General features: G+C 36.7%; 1 protein-coding gene across 1 annotated transcript in view; it reads left to right on the top strand.

Annotated features, from left to right (window-relative positions):
• LOC139739147 (cilia- and flagella-associated protein 47-like) overlaps nt 1-13,706 on the top strand; it is a 105,770-nt gene that overhangs the window by 70,793 nt on the left and 21,271 nt on the right. The gene's annotated exons all lie outside the window — the stretch shown is intronic.

The raw sequence follows: 13,706 nt of genomic DNA, 5'->3' as shown, positions 1-13,706 counted from the left end.
CCACGTGTATCAAACATTTTGAAAGCCTCTCATAAAAAGCTTATCATACGATTGACAATCTGTAGATGTCCGCATTTTCACACTGTAACATTGGCAATTCGCCGGGGCAGTGGCTGAGCTGCTGCAAGCAAGAGCACAGAAGTGCAGTCTCAACTGCTCTGTGTTGGTTGTATACCTGCTGCGATGTGGCGTGTAAGAGCCATATGACAGGCGTAGAAGTCCGCATTTCACTGACTGTATATTAGGGAGTTAAGATTGCACCTTGACATAGTCGACATGAACCGATGGCGTCATTTAAGGCTACGTTTACATGGTGCAGTGGACGACGTTCACCCGTCTGAGATGACGTGAAATTGGCAGGTTAGGAGTTCTAAGTATGGGTAGTGAACACATTGACGTACTGTTGAGAGCGAGGCACATGCGCAGTAGCCCTTTTGTTGCAGGCAGACATGATCTCGACTCCGTCACTAGTGCATGTTCACTGAAATCTTAAACTCCCTATTGGGAAACCACACACAAAGTAGACGTGCTAACTACAATAGGTTGTGGGTGTTCCAGCCTTTTTGCAAAATTGTTTATTCCACACTGACGTAGTAATTTCCATTGGGTGCTTCCTGGAGACAAGATACAGCTAGTACAGGTGTGCTGAGTAAAGCTAGCTTGCTACTTGCGAATTTTGTTACAGGGCTTGCTCTGGATCCTGAAATGACCAGTCATGTTGGATGCCACAGCTGGTTGCTGGACTTAGAGTGCTGGGAAAAGAAGGGATGTGAAATGAAGATTTGAAATACTGGTGAAACTTCTTTTTGCTACTATAAATTACATCTTAGCCATATACTGAGTATCAACACAAGAGTTTTGGGTCAATTTAACATGAGTCACAAAATTAATGCTCATCTAAGTTAACATATTCATTACACTTCTTACCCATCATTGCTAATTTTCTAGGGCAAGGTGCTAGGTAAGCATGTGCCCGCTTGCCCTGGGCAAGTCAAAGTCGGGCAAGTGTTGTGGAGCAAAGGCAAAAACTGATTGCTCAAATCAGGCAAGGAAAATTCTCAAAGTAAGGTGGATTTTTTTTTTCTTAATATTCCTCAAATGCCATTATGCAGTTAATGAATTTGATCCTATCAAGGTAGGACAAACTGATCATCCAAATGGATGACTTGGTACTCTCCAGTTACTACAAACTTCACACAAAAGTATATGTTTTCATTGGCTTATACTCTTCATAATGATCTGACTTTGCAAGGAGAGGAAATTCAAGTAGAACTCAGGCAGTGAAGACTGGTCTTTAAAAGACTAAGTTTTTTAAATTGATTTCAAGATTTCTTGTTAGTGTGTAGGTGTGGATGTGCAATTCATCACATTATACACTGTACTGACTTTTAAGCAATCATTCTTATGACAGCTAGCAACCAATTCATGTCAAATTTATTTGAATCAGTTTTCAAGTACTATAAAAAGCTGTTACTTTGAATTGTTTTTATAAAAAAAACATAACGGAGCTGTATGATAATTCCCATGGTTATTTAAAAAATAACGCTGGTCCATCTCAGCATTGTCACATGTGCGAGGTTAGAGTAGTGTTTTCCATCTTTCTGGTTGGTCACCATGTTATATAACCACTGTTGTGATGTAGAAAATAAATGATTATTGTCGCAAACAAATCCAATATTTAAAGCACAAAGATAGTTTTGGTAAAGAAAACTTTTAAAAATATAACTTGCTCTACAGTTGATCAGACACAATCCTAAGTATTTCTGAACAACTTTCACACTTTGAACCGAAGTAAGATTAACAATTTGATAAAAAATACATCTTGCAAAGTGCATTGATAAGGTGTATAGATTTGATCGGAGGCCCTCCGAACAATCCAAAAAAATAATTCAAATAAATTATATAAATTATACAAAAATAAATAGAAGAGATTCAGAGTAAACCATTACTCCTTGATGCCTTGCATTCATAATCAGGATGAAATACTCGAATTTTTGTTTAAAAAAAATATTTGTGAAAAATTTTCAGATTTACCCAAACTATCTTTGTGCTTTAGAATCAGTAATGTGATAATCACCTGATTCTTCTATTGCTGATGGTTGCCTCCAACATGGAATCCACACCTAATCTGTTGCCTTTTGACACCTCCTGGTGGCTATTTCATGATTTTCTGTGCCAGAGATAAAAGTGAAAAAGGTGATCCAAATTGTGACTGAAACCACACAAGACAGTACACAAGTGCCATTCATCTACCAATATTTCTTGTGAGCAATGGGAGGTAATTCATGGGCTATGGATCATTTTCCAAGAAATATTGGAAGATGAATTAAGCTTTAGAGGCTTATATTTTTCCCTTTCTATTCAATAAAAAAAAACCTAACGATTCAAAGATCCATGTATTCATTAAGCAATAAAAAGCAAGTTACAGAAAACAATACATTTTCTATTACAAATATCAGTCTAAAATTCATATCTACAGTCTCTTTAAATCAAATTATAGGCACACTTTTTGGAGTATAAAAGTGGGGAAAATCAAGCAAGTTGAAAGCAAGCTTCACATAACACATTTCCATCATATGAATACATTGTACATCATGTATGACAAAAAAAAAAAATGAATTAATCTATTCTGCACATATTTTTGTTGAATATTAATTGAACTCAAATGCTCTTTCACTGAAAATGATGTGAATCCTAACATATTGCAAAATACAGAGTCATAAGTGCACTTATTTGCCTCTTGATGGTCAAATCAAATGCAAATTTGCGGGGGGGGGGGGGGGCAACTGCCACTGAAAGGTGGACACCATGCTCATTCAACAAAACATGTAAAAGGTTTTTTTTTTTCACGGTCAGGCAATGCATGCGCGAACAGTGGAAAGGGTATCAAAATCACAGAAATTTTGAAAAAAGGGTTTGCTTTTCAATAGCTCGATATGTGTTCAGGGAATATATTTTACAACTCATGAAAATCTGAATACAAATACTTCATTCAGTGGAAAAAATCGAAGGGTCATTACCATTTAGGGTCCATTTTGGAAGTTCATAAACGAGCATGGTGTCCACGTTGCAATGGCAGTTGCCCCCCCGCCCCCGGAATTGTAATTGGGTGATGAATTATGGGTGCTCGTGTGGTATCATACCTGTGATGTACAAAACCCCAAACAAGCCATGATGTCCAGCCTCCAGGACTCAGGGTCAGGGGCTTCAGAGGGAGCATTGGTCATCATCCATCATACAATGTGCCTTTTCTCAACATGAGTGGTAGGGCAGGCGTGGTACATGTGTCTCGCATCAGTTCTGCCCTACGTACATGTACGAAAGCTCCCATATGTTGCCGACAAGTGTAGTTCATGTCATGGCTCCTCCAGTCGCTCTCCATTCCTACAAGCACTTTTCATGCTCGCTGCTAGCAGCCATACCTTTAAATATGAAATTAAAACAAACAAATTGACAAAAACGATTTCATTACTTCACTGGAAAGTATGAGTTTTGAAAAAAAAAGCCACTTCCTGCATTTAAATTGCCACATCAGCAAAAGTAAATTTGTTTCATGTGCTGTATTTTTATAAAAGTTGCATGTTCTCCATAAATTTTTTAAAAGCCTCAATCAACATTGGAAGGCAGTGTCTAACATTGTTCAATCCAAAATTGTTGAATTGTACTAATCTAAAGTTTCATTATATAAATCAATGCAGATTGCAAGATTTCTTATAGAGAACCTATATTAACGAAAACATTTTGAATCAGCAATGTGACAATAGGCCTCTTCCAAAATCCAAATGCAAATTTGACAGTATTCTGCACATAAATAGTAGTAGCATTATGTTTAATTAGTATTAAATTTGCATTCGACATTTCTAGGGTGTTATGTTTCCAGTTCCTCCTTTTTATCCATGAAACATCACCACATACTTTGCATGACAACAAAGTTAAAGAGAATTCATTTTTAAAATAGATTTTAACAATGAACAATGTAAAGGCTTCATTTAGACAAAACATGTAGCAGGATAATGTATTTATTTCGCAATCGCAATGTCACTCATTTATCATTATCACTGACAACTGATACATGAACATGCAATCTTCTTGAGTACACACAGCCTCATACTCACAGGCTGTAACACACTAATATGCATGGGTTAGACTGTTTCGTGTTCCATTTTTTATGGGCCGTGGGCTCTGACCTTGTCCTTGTCTGTAAGAATTGTAACATTGTCATTGACACATGACAGTGTCAACGACAATAGATTAATTGTGACAATGAATAATATCCTGCCAGTACTATAAACCTTCGGTGAAGCCTTAATTATGTTGAACTTGGATTTCTGTTTAACCCGTTGAGGACGCTACAACACGCATTTCCCACCTGCACGAGTATACTCGGGACTCATCCTCAACGGGTTAAGTTACACGTTATGTAGTTGCAAGTTCCGTCTTTGTATTTTGTAATGCCACAGTAGATCTTGATTATTACGGCAAAATTTAGGAAGAATCTTGCAAGTCCTAACAAGCACAATCCTGTCAAGCACAGTCCTGAGCCAATTCCAGTTAGAATATTGTTTCCTATAAGGTTGCATTTTCTTCTACCCAGCTAACGAGCTACATGTAGGTCTATCTGCATATTCAACACACCGATCTTGATCACTTTTAAGTCGATTATTTCTGCGTAAGCGGGCTTATAAACTTGCGGTTGCACTGTATATTACTGCAGGATGTGATTTCATTTTGACAGAAACTGCCTCCACATCTATGTTGGTTAATTTAAGCACTAACTGCGACCAGCAGCCCCATACGCATAGTGTATGCATGGGGCTGCTGGTCGCAGTTAAGCACCAACACAGAAAATTACCTATGGGACTGTGGGAGTAAAAAGAATATTTGCCGAGTGCGAGTGGATGGAGAACAGGCATCAAATAAATTCTTACCGAATTTGACGTGGAATTGTTAGTTCTTTGACGAAACCGGCCTCTTCAGCGAACAGATGCTTTTATGCAGTTCACCTTTCCACTTCCAGTCTCCAAATTTGGCATTCAATCTCCGATCTTTCGAGACGTGTCCTTCGCTTGCGTTGGCCACATCTAACGGTTACAATTCGAACAATGGCGGGCACTGCACGACTGCGCATACCGCGCGCGCGCTGGCGGTTAACGTACGAGCTCTGCTTTTGGCGCGCACGGCCAGGGGATGGCATAGCGAAGGGGACTACTTAGTATTGGTATACGGCTATGGCAGGGCTCGACACTAACTTTTATTTTTGGTGGCCCGATCGGGCCACCAAAATCATTAATTTTTATTTTTTGGTGGCCCGAAAGTAAAATCTGGTGGCCCGAAAAAAAAATCAAGAAAAACATGAATACTAAATCGGTCCTACTGAACATAGAAAATGAAATATTAAGTATTACTGAAGTGATACATTGTACATGTACCCATGTCTAAAATAAATGAAGAGAAAATTCAATCATCTTACCGTTATTCTGAGTTCTAAGATTTAGCAAATAGGCTTATAGATTATCATAAAAGTTGATGCCTATTCAGGTGGTCAAAACTTACGTTTGAAACGATAGAGTGGGAGCATTTGCAGACATTTGTGAACATCCGACATCTGTTTTGGCATTATAAAGAGCTGGAAGTTACCGTTATTCATTTCTGATTGTAAAAGCAATTATCCAACATTTACTAGTATTTTAACACCATACGGAGCCGAATGTTACTATTAATTGTTTTTTTTTTTTCAAATGTAAAAGCAAAGAACTGACATTCATTTTAGCATCTTACGGAGCTCAATGTTATCCTTATTCATTTCTGAACGTGAAAGCATACATCCCCGATTTATTTTAGCATCTAACTGAGCCGATTGATACCGTTAATCATTTCCAAATGTGAAAGCAGTAATCTGTTATTCATTTTAGCATCGTACGGAGCAGAATATTACCGTTGTTCATTTTAAAATTAAAAAAGCAAACATCCAACATTTGTTTTATTATCGTACGGAGCCGAATGTTGTTGCTGTCCACTTCCGAAAGTGAAATGAATTATATCTGACAATTTACATTGTACGGAGCCGAATTTTACTGTTTTTCATTTTTGAACGTCAAGGCAGACATCAGACTTTAAATATTTTACCATCAAACGCAGCTGAAAGTTACTGTTATTCATTTCGAAATGTAATAGCAAATATCCGACATTCATTTTAGCATCGTATGGAGCAGAATATTACTGCTATTCACTTCCGAACGCAAAAGCAATCATCTGACATTTATTTTAGCATCTTCCTTATATAGCCGAATGTTATTGCTATTTACTTTCGAAAGTAAAAGCAAACATCTGACATTTATTTAATCATCATTCGGGGTTGAATATCATTGTTATTCATTTCCGAACGTCAAAGGGCAAGGGATTATTCGACATTTATTTTAGCATCTTCCGCAGCTGATCTGTTATTGCTATTTACTTCAAACCTGAACGTGAACATCCGGTATTTATTTTACTATCACAGTGATCTATGGAGTTGAATACTATTGTTGTTCATTTCCGAACGTCAGAGCAAAATTAATATCCGACATCTATTTTAGCATCATCCGGAGCTGAATGTTGTTGCTATATACATTCGAACATAAAAGCAAACATGAGACATTATTCTTATCATTCACCTGAACGTGAACATCCGGTATTTATTTTCCTATCTATATGGAGTTGAATATCATGTTTATTCATTTCCGAACGTCAAAGGGATCATTCGACACTCACTTTAGCATCTTCTTGAGCTGAATGTTGTTGTTATTTACTTTCCAACGTAAAAGCAAACATCCGGCATTTATTTTCACATCGTACGGAGTTGAATATTATTAGTATTCATTTCCGAACGTCAAAGCTAAATTCCACATTTTTTCAGCATCTTCTGGAGCGGAATGTTATCCTTATTCAATTCCGAACGCAAAACCAAACATCCGACACTTCTTTTAGTATCATACGGAGCCGAATATTACCGTTATTCATTTCCAAAATAAAATGCAAACATCCGGCATTTATTTTCTCATCGTACGGAGTTGAATGTTATTAGTATTCATTTCCGAACGTCAGAGCTATAACATTCCACATTTATTTCATCATCTTCTGGAGCCGAATGTTATCCTTATTCATTTCCGAACGCAAAATCAAACATCCAACACTTATTTTAGTATCATACGGAGCCGAATATTACCGTTATTCATTTCCAAAATAAAAAGCAAACATCTGACATTCATTTTAGCTTCTTACGGAGCCGATTGTTACCGCTGTCCATCTACAAAAGTAAAGGCAATTATCCGACATTTTGGTGGCCCGACGCGCGTTTTTGGTGGCCCCGGGCCACCGTTAGTGTTGAGATCTGGCTATGGCATGTAACAATTCTCCATTTTGACACGTATTTTAGTTTTACTAAGGTTTGGTAAAAGATTTAGAGTGAAATATGTACATACAGTAAACTTAACCCTTTTATATAACACGTCTAGATTAGGTTAAATGACGTGAAATAAAGCGTCTTTATCTGGTTGCGGGAATGCACTAGATCTGGTCAAAAAGCGACGTAAAACTGACGTCTTAATCCCGACATGAAAGCAGGAGAAAAACACTGGTCATTTATTGGTCAATAACTGACGTAAACGTCACAGCATATTCTAGTTGTGCAATTCATTCGTCGTTGAAAGTCGTCATAAAGACGTCGTAATTTTGTCGTAACACGACGTATGACCAGTTGACCAGTTTATGACCAATAAAAGACGTTTTTGCGACGAGTGTCTGCAAGTATCACTAAACAACAGTATCAGGGATGGTGTATGTATGGTCGTCATTGTAGAACATGCAAATGTAATGGTGGTAATATGGGGTATGTATGGTCGCTATATGGTGTATGTATGGTGGTTATATGGTGTATAAATGGTAGATATATGGTACTTTTGTGGTAGATGAGTGGTGGTATGGTGTATAGGTATCATGGCGGTCATGATGGTAGCTGTATGGTGCTTCTGGGATAGTTTTATGTGTGGTGATTATATGGTAGAAGTATGGTAGTATTTGGTAGATGTATGATACTAGTATGATATATGTATGGTGCTTATATATGGTGTATGATGGTTATATGGTAGGCATATGGTGGTATGGTTGCACCATTTACCCACCATAGAAGTTATAGAACCACTATGCATACACCATAAACACCATACATAAATCATACTTCGTTCATATAATTACCATATATCTACCATAAACCAAAACAGCTAACACAAATGACGCATTAATCTGCCACAGATATCTACCACAGTCACCATACAATGTTCCATGTTAGCACCTGATATCTACCATATAACTACAATGCATCTATTGCCATCATAGAACCAACACTATTAGTGGGGTGGCTTAGTGACAAATATACTGATAATCGTGACACGCCGGACAAAAGTGTCATTTTTTCCTCAGACATTTGTATATATATGAGGATCAAAATTAGGGGGTGCTCCAAGAAATCCGCTAACAGAAAAGATGAGAAAATGCCCTTAATTTGTACATAACAATAGTGTCTGAATTCAAAGACTATACACAGGGCATTCGCCAGGTTTCTGTACAATGCAATGCAATGTACATGGTTGCTAGTCTTAAAATTCAGACCCATAATACGACATATTGTGTGCATGTTTACAGTAATACACCATTTTTACTGGTTTTCCTATGGTAACAGGTGGTTAGTCTGTGTTGCAGACCTGAGGGAGGTGTGTTGGAATAGTCCAGTTTTCTTAAGCACCTTTTCATTAAATAATTTCCTATAATTTCTGGTAAAGGATTTTTTTAGTACTGTCTACCTCCTGTAGAGAAATGGCAAAGAGTGACATGTGACTCTGGCTCAGATACTTTAAATCTTGGGCAATGACTGAGCCAGGTGTAGGACTATGTCACAGTTCATTTTTTCTCCCAGAACTACTAGTTTACCAGTAGAAGAGCTGCATATTCCATTGAGAACTTAAGGTTTTGGGTATTGACCTACATATTTCCTAACAAATTTAACCCGTTTCCTCCAAGATTGTGTGAATTCCATAGGTTTAGCGCAGGGATTACCTGGTTCCCGTAAGCAATTTTTATAGTCCGCACCTCCCCTCTTTATATGTTTCTTATTTCTTGTGGGGGTTATTCAAATGTTTAAAAAGGTTAAAAGTCTATTTTCATAGATGAAGTTGAATTTAGACAATTTGAATATTTTTAAAAATATATTGATATTTGTAATTTCACTCATAAAGACTTAAAGCGGTTTGAATATTTTTGGTCTGATAGCTATGTATAGACATGTTATTAAAAAGTAAAAGCAATGTTTGATTGGTTCACATTATCCAAAGAGGGTGGGATGTAGTTGGCTGGTGAACAAAGTCTATGGGGAAGTTTAAAAAGTTGATAGAAATAAAACAAAATCGGCATAGAGCAGAATCTAAATCACAATATGATATGACAAAATTCCCGACCCCAAAGGCGGTTGATTCTATGATGCTTTATGTCAAAATACATTCCACCCAAAATACATGTGATTGATAGGAGGAAAAAGTATAGTACATTAAAAACAATATAGTTCAACTAACCCCATTAGTCGAGCAGCATAATGAAATGATTGTTAAGTTTTATCGCCTTGTCAATTGAAGATGATGTTACATAATGACAATTATCAAAGTCAGCTAGATCTACGAGTATATCAAGAAACCAAAAAGAAGGGGTGGGGTGGGGTGGGGAGAGAAGAATGAAGTAAGTTATTAGTATTTGTAGTTTTGGTTTTCAGTATATTCATTTTAATTTCCTTAATTTCCGTTAGGTCATCATGGATTGGAGCATTTGTGTACTAGTAATCTGCCAGGAACAAACACAAGAAAAACTTAAAGGTCCTATATTATACACTTTTGGGAGAGTGACTTGAAAAAAAAAATGTTCAGGATATCACATTTTATGCATAATATGTGTAGGTCTGGGGGCATTTCATGAAGCATTTTGTCCGACAAGTTGTCGGACAAATTTGCTCTCTGCCAATCAGATGCAAGGATTTCTGTAGTTTGTAACAGTTTGTCAGAAAAATATCTGACCAAACTGCTTCATGAAATGCCCCCCTGGGGGGCATTTCATGAAGCATTTTTGTCCGACAACTTGTCGGACAAAAATGCTCTCAGCCAATCAGATGCAAGGATTTCAGTAGCTTTTAACATTTTGTCAGACGAAATATCTGACAAAACGCTTCATGAAATGCCCCCCAGTTGTATCACAAGACATCCTACCATATACAGTTTTTGCAATCAAAGCAAACATATAAAGAGATATCAGTATTTTTCTCATTAAAGCATAAATGCGGACGGTTTAGTCTGGAAACATGTTATCATAGAAATATTGTTCACATTTTGTGTTATTAACAATACTTAACATTGATTATACAGATTCATTTTTTACAGAGGTTCTTTGTATCCGTAACTTACACTTAAGAATAATTTTCAAGCACTAATTTTGGGTTTTTGCCTTTAATTATCCACAAAAAGGAGGACTCAGTGCATAAAAGGTGTATGCTTTATTTTTGGAAAATGTTGAGGAGATCAGGAAAATAATATATATTGATGTAGATTTTGGACCTGAAGGAGCAGTTGAAGCATTTTTAAGAAACAATGCCTTGTGGCATCGTTCTTATCATCAAAAATTAATAATGGCAAACTCAAATGAAAATTGGAGGGGGGAAGAAAAGATGAACATAATGACATGAGACAGCTTGGTAAAGATTAAACGCTAAAATAGACAATGCAGCCTCTTTTCTCAGTTCATACTTATCCAGAGTGTGTGCTTTCTTTCCAGTACCGGTATTATTATTTAGATAGGTTAGGGGAATCCCTTTGAATTGTGTGATACATCATTTTAAAGCTTACAGTCTGCTCTTTCAGAATCTGTCCTTAAAGGACAAGTCCACTTTCATGCGCACGTGGATTCAGTGAATACAACAATATTAGTAGGACACATCACAGAAAGCTTGGAAAAAATCGTACAATCCGTTCAAAAGTTATGATTTTTTAAGGTATCTGCACAGTCGCGGCTGGATGAAAAGACTACCACAGTGTATGATGTCACATGCACACATTCTAAGGAAAATGAAATGAGAATTTCACAAAACCATACTTTTTGAATAAAGTTCACATAGTTTCTTTGACTTGCTACTTACGTATGTCAAGGGTAAAATTATTCCCCCTGCCTTCTGAAAGAGAAGTCGAGTATCCTTTTGTAAGCGAAAATAATTTATGTTGAATTTTCTTTATTCATTCTTTATATCGTTGTACACATGTGACATTACAAGGTATAGTAGTCTTCTCATCCAGCCTCGACTGCATGAGCAGAACTTCAAAAATTCATAACTTTAGAACGGATTGTCCAATTTTCCTCAAACTCTCACTGATGTGTTCTACTATTGTTGCTGCATTCACTCAACCCACATGCTATAAAGGTGACAAATCTTTGTCTGGCGACTTTTTTGTTGATCAATTATACCAACCCTGATGGAAATCTCTTCAAATTCATAAGTTCTGAAGTCTCCTTTAAGTTTAACCAAAATCTATATATGTAGTTGCCATGGCAACATACCACTTAACACTAATGAAAAGTATTTCAAACCTCTATACATCCCGTTGATCAGTTGTACCTATTCAAATGGAATCTCTTCCAAACTGGAAAATAGCCTCCTGTAACTAACTTCAATCAAAAACCCTCGTTTTGGGTTGCCATGGCAACGCACAAATCAACAATTATATTTGACCCCTGGTTTATACTCTTGGTACCTTCTATATAACGTTCATATCAAATTTTGTGAAAATTGAATCTTCCTACCTGGAGAAATAAACAAAAACATGATTTTTAGAAAAAGTTCATTGACCTTTGACCTTTGACCTTTGGAAAATTCACCCCAAATTCAATCAAAATATTTTACTTGTTCTCAATATTCTTCCTGCCAAGTTTTATCCAGATTGGATATTCCTGACCTGAGAAATAGCCAAAAAACCTATTTCACAAATAAAGGTCATTGACCTTTGACCTCTGACCTCCTTCCCAGCATCAATTTTCTTGGAGCACCCTATTTTTTGAGAAGGTACATCATGAAGTACCTTTGGTGAAAAAATCATGCTTTTGTCCGCCGTGTCACGATAATTTCACTAAGCCACCCCACTAATACTTAACAGCCATATTTTGTTCACATGGTTAATTACCTGTATGAAAACAAAAACCGAGTCATAAAAAATGTAACACAATAAAAAATATCTTAATATATGAGCTGCATAGAGAAGTATTAGATAACAGAAATGTCTGTATGTACCATATACAATCTATTCACCATATTCTACACCATACGGTATATTGTAGAACAAGCATCTACCATACAGATGTTCCATACGCGATCTACTCACCATAATATATACAAACGAACACCATATGTGATATCAACATAGAACAAGCACCTGTCATACAAATGTACCATATTTATTCTACTCAGCATGATTAACACTATGTGGTATACCATAGAACAGGCATCTACCATACAGATGTACCATATTCATTCTATAATTCTACTCGCCATCATTTACACCATGTGGTATACCATAGAACAAGCATCTACCATACAGATGTACCATATATGCATTCCATGATGCACTATAAATTTACACCATGTGGTATACCATAGAACAAGCATCTACGATATTCATTCTACTCACCATATATTTACACCATTTGGTATACCATAGAACGCATATCTCCCATACAGATGTACCATATGCACTTTATTCACCATAAATTTGCACCATGTGGTATACCATAGAACATGCATCTACCATAGAGATGTACCATATGCAGTCTACTCACCTTGTATCTACACCATATGGTATACCATAGAACGCATATCTACCATACAGATGTACCATATGCACTTTATTCACCATAAATTTGCACCATGTGGTATACCATAGAACATGCATCTACCATAGAGATGTACCATATGCAGTCTACTCACCTTGTATCTACACCATATGGTATACCATAGGACGCATATCTACCATACAGATGTACCATATGCACTTCATTCACCATAAATTTGCACCATGTGGTATACCATAGAACATGCATCTACCATAGAGATGTACCATATGCAGTCTACTCACCTTGTATCTACACCATATGGTATACCATAGAACAAGCATGTACCATACAGATGTACCATATGCACTTTATTCACCATAAATTTGCACCATGTGGTATACCATAGAACATGCATCTACCATAGAGATGTACCATATGCAGTCTACTCACCTTGTATCTACACCATATGGTATACCATAGAACAAGCATGTACCATACAGATGTACCATATGCACTTTATTCACCATAAATTTGCACCATGTGGTATACCATAGAACATGCATCTACCATAGAGATGTACCATATGCAGTCTACTCACCATGTACCTACACCATATGGTATACCATAGACCAAGCATCTACCATACAGATGTACCATATATGCAATATTCCCACCATATGTTTACACTATATGGTATACCATAGAGCAATCATCTACCATAGAGTTGTACCATAGATTTACCATACACCATAGAGCCATACCATACATGTACCATACAATTTTTTTTTGTAAGGGGTATACAGATATATATTGCATAT

Source organism: Diadema antillarum, unplaced genomic scaffold (assembly GCF_040938485.1).
Source record: "Diadema antillarum isolate AM-2024a unplaced genomic scaffold, OU_Dant_1.0 seq00000783_RagTag, whole genome shotgun sequence".
Classification (NCBI taxonomy): Eukaryota; Metazoa; Echinodermata; class Echinoidea; order Diadematoida; family Diadematidae; genus Diadema; species Diadema antillarum.
This window is presented reverse-complemented; position numbering and strand designations above follow the sequence as displayed.